This window comes from Macrotis lagotis, chromosome X (assembly GCF_037893015.1).
Source record: "Macrotis lagotis isolate mMagLag1 chromosome X, bilby.v1.9.chrom.fasta, whole genome shotgun sequence".
Classification (NCBI taxonomy): Eukaryota; Metazoa; Chordata; class Mammalia; order Peramelemorphia; family Peramelidae; genus Macrotis; species Macrotis lagotis.
Genome location: NC_133666.1, coordinates 418,046,919 through 418,051,264, shown reverse-complemented (window position 1 = coordinate 418,051,264; position 4,346 = coordinate 418,046,919). Strand labels below are relative to the sequence as shown.

Here is a 4,346-nt window from a genome sequence, read left to right as displayed (position 1 = left end):
GTGAAAGTTTTAGTGTTCCTAGAAATGTAGATCAAAACTGATTTTTTTTCATATATTATAGCACCCTCAAGTGATTAATATTATAGGATGTACTATTTAAAACTCCAAATAAAATACCTTTAAGGAAACCAACACCTGTAGGGATGGAAAGGTGTCGGAAACAATTCGTATAATTAACCAGTGATTGTTATATAACTGTCTCTCCTGTTGGTTAGGAAACATGGATCTGGGTTGGAGAATTGGAGAAGATACTTTGACACTTTGGTAGAGCTGTGATCTTTTCTAAGTTCTTAGCACAGATCAACCATACCCACTTTTTCATCCTGTCAACTTTTGTCTGTAGCCTTCTATAAGTACCGCACATGGAGGTCTTCCTCTCACTTTGGCATTGTATGAATGTCATAAGAGCTGCCCAATTATCAACCTTCTCTCTTTTTCAGTACTATTTTTTTTAGTTATATGTCTGATGGCCTCTATTATGCTACTTCTCCTGTATAATTTTTTTTTGCAATCTTCTCATGTCCACAATTTGTCTCTCCATAGTCCATTGGATCACCTGCCACTATAATACTTTGAACACTTGCTATTCCATGACCAATAACTATGTGTCATTTTGGTGGCTTCCTATTTTGCCTACTGAAATGACCTTGCTTATAGTTTGTTTTTTATACTTATACCTTTCAGGGCAGACATGAATAGAACTGTTTCAGGTTCCCAAAACATTTGTTGAGGGAATGCTAGTCATTTCCTAATTTGGGGTGGGAGTCTCCCCATAGTATTTGAAGAGCATATTTAATTATTGGGAGAAATAGTTGAAAGGAAATGCTATTCTCTGGGTTATGAATTGTGACCATCTTTATCTTGGTTAATACCAAGAGTCACAGAAATAACACTTCACTCCCAGACTAGTGCTTCCACTTTCAACCCAGCCCCAAAGCCATGACACAGGAGAGCAACCCTTACGGAGAAGGGATGAGCCATCCCAAGCAAGAGTCCCTGAGATAGATGAGCCAGTCTCCATGGTGGGGTAGCATGTACCAGTAAAATCAAACCAACACCAATATCTATTCATTACATTTTTTCGGATCCTGAGAGAAATAGCCCAGGATTTTGAATCTGAGAACCCCTGAAACTGAAACCCCCTGCACCCCACCTGATCCTAGACTTGCTTCTAGATCTCTCCCCAGAACTATCATCCAGTGCTTCTCAGCAGCCACCACTACTGAAGAGAAAAAAAAGTTCTTACTTCCAGAGTCCTTGGGGTACTATCAAATGTTTCAATGTTAGAAATGAATATGGTTTTATCAATGGAAATAATATTAAAGAAAATAGATTGCCATTTGCTCTGTTTAAACTCTGATGACCATGAAGCCTTTTCATTGGACTTATAGCTAAAATATTCTATATGGCCGACTTCCCTTTTAGAATGTAAACTCTTTGAAAGCAAGGATTATTTTGCTTTTCTATTTTTCTATCCCTAGATCTTTGCATAATGTTTTTGTGTATTGTAAGTGCTTAACAAATGATGGTTCATTAAAAATGTGCTGGGGAGCCTAGGTGGCGGTGTGAGGGCAGGAATTCCTGGAAATTCATCCCTCAAAAAACTCCAAAAGCCATCGAATGATGACTCTAATCAAAATTTAGAGGGGATAGAACCTAGTGAAAGACTGAGTGGTACAATTTTTCCAGTCCAAGACCACTTAGAAGAACCACAGGAAAGGTCTGTTTCACTGGACTGGGGGTTGGAAAGAGCTGCAGTGCAGCCCAGCTGAGGCAAACCAGCTTCAGCCATCCAGGAACAGCCCACTGGGCTCCTGGGTCCTCGGGGGTGCCTAGGTCTATGGCAGAAGTGACAGTTTCCACACCTCTTTGTCCAGGGATCACTATGGACAGCTTGAAAGGGCAGTGAGAGAATCCTGCTGCACCAGAGTAAGAGTGGTGGTCCTGCCAGCACTGGTCTCCCACTGTGGAGGGAACCTAGGGAACCACTCAGCACTTCCAGAATGTTCAGCCCACAGACAATAAGGGGGTGGGGAGAGACTGCAGAGTCCTCTCTGCTATCCCTTAGGTAGAACTCTGTTCTTTGCCCACACTAAGATCTAGGTGGTAGTCTGGCTCATAGAGGAGCAGGAATCCTTCTCACAGCTCCAGGGCAGCAGGGAGGGCTTGTGGTCATACACAAACCAGAGCACTGGAAAGAGAGCAGTCAGAGCCTCTCATAAAACCTTGGAGGAATTAAGGTCCCTGTGGGGTGTCCCCAAACTCCCCCAAACTCTTAGAAGTAAATCAGATATAGGCTGAGGAAATGAGCAAACAACAAAAAAATCATAGAAAAATTACTTTGATCCTATGGAGGATCAAAATACATACTCAGAAGATGAGAAAGTTGAAGCTTCTGTATCCAAAACCTCTAAGAGAAATAGGAAATGATCTCAGGCTGTGGATGAGCTCAGAAAAGACTTTGAAAAACAAGTAAGGGTGGTAGAGGTAAAATCGGGAAGAGAAATGAGAGTGATGCAGGTAAATCATGAAAACCAAGTCAGCAACTTAGTGAAAGAAATACTGAAAGTTACTGAATAAAATACTGAAGAAAATAACGTTAAAAACCAGTTTAGGCCAAATTGAAAAAAAAAATCACAAAATGCAAATGAGGAGAAGAATGTGTTAAAAAAGCAGAACTGGCCAGTTGTAAAAGCACATAAATTTCCCTGAAGATGGCACTGAAGGCCAAGAAGGAAGCCATCACCCACCCCCCAAGACAGAAGCCAAGGCCAAGGCCTTGAAGGCCAAGAAGGTGGTGTTGAAGGGTGTCCACAGCCACAAAAAGAAGAAGATCCGAACCTTGCCCACCTTCCAGAGACCCAAGACACTAAGACTTCGAAGGCAGTCAAAATACTCTTGGAAAAGTGCCCCTCAGAGAAACAAGCTTGATCACTATGCCATCATTAAATTCCCCCTGACCAATGAGTCTGTTATGAAAAAGATTGAGGATTACAACACCCTGGTCTTCATTGTGGATGTCAAGGCCAACAAGCACCAAATCAAGCAGGCCGTAAAGAAGCTGTATGACATTGATGTGGCCCAAGGTCAACACACTGATCTGGCCTGATGGAGAGAAGAAGGCCTACGTCTGGCTTGCTCCAGACTATGATGCTTTAGATATTGCCAACAAGATTGGAATTATCTAAACTGTCCAGCTGCCCTGCTTCTTCACCCACAATAAAAAAGTTTTCCAGGGGAAAAAAAAAAGAAAAAGGAGTTACAAAAAAGCTCACTGAAGAAAATAATTCCTTTAAATGTAAAATGGAGCTGATGATTTTGCAAGAAATCAAGAAACAATAAAACAATACCAAAAGAATGAGAAATTTGAAGAAATGTGAAATATCTCATTGAAAAAACAGCTGACCTAGAAAACAGATCCAAGAGAGTTAATTTAAAAACTTTTGGGCTACCTGAAAGTCATGACCAGGTAAAGAACCTAGGCTTCATTTTTTTCAAGAAATAATGCAACAAAATTGCCCTGAGATCCTAGAAGCAGAGGGTAAAATAGAAACTGAGGGAATCCACTGATCATCTCCTGAAAGAGATCCGCCCCCCAAAAACTCCCAGGAATATTATAGCCAAATTCTAAAATTCCCAAGTCAAAGAGAAAATACTACAAACTGCCAGAAACAAACAATTCAACTGCCATGGTGCTACAGTCGGGATTACACAGGATTTGACAGCATCTACATTAAGGGCTTGTAGGGCTTGGAATATGATATTCCAGAAGGCAAAAGAACTTGGTTTATAACTAAGAATCAACTACCCAGAAAAACTGAACATCTTTTTTCAGGGAAAAGATGGATTCTCAGTGAAATAGGAGACTAATGGGGTTAAGTGGCTTGCCCAAGGCCACACAGCTAAGTAATTAAGTGTCTGAGATCGCATTTGAACTCAGGTACTCCTGACTCCAGGGCCGGTGCTGCACCACCTAGCGGTCCTCTCTTCTCACTCCTCAACCTTTGCAATTTGTCTTCCCATCTTACCACTTAACTAGTAACTATTCTCTACAAAATTACTAATGATCTCATCCAAAAGTCTTTTCTCAGTCCTATTCCTTTCTTGGCCTATCTCCTGCATTTGACACAATTATTCATTTTCTCTTTTTGGAAACTCTTTTCTCTCTCTATATGACACCACTCTCCTGTTTGCCTCCTGCCTTCTTGATTGCTGTTTCAGATTCTTTTTCAGGTACATTATCCATATCCTAATCTCTAAGGTTAATATTTCCTAAGGATCTGTTCTTAGATCTTCTTCTCCTCTTTAGGTAACCTCAGTTCCAGTGGATTTAACTATTATCTCTA

General features: G+C 40.8%; 1 pseudogene; it reads left to right on the top strand.

The window, feature by feature from the left end:
* Nucleotides 1–2,714: 2,714 nt before the first annotated feature.
* Nucleotides 2,715–3,188, top strand: LOC141497501 (large ribosomal subunit protein uL23-like; annotated as a pseudogene).
* The last annotated feature ends 1,158 nt before the right edge of the window (nucleotides 3,189–4,346 follow it).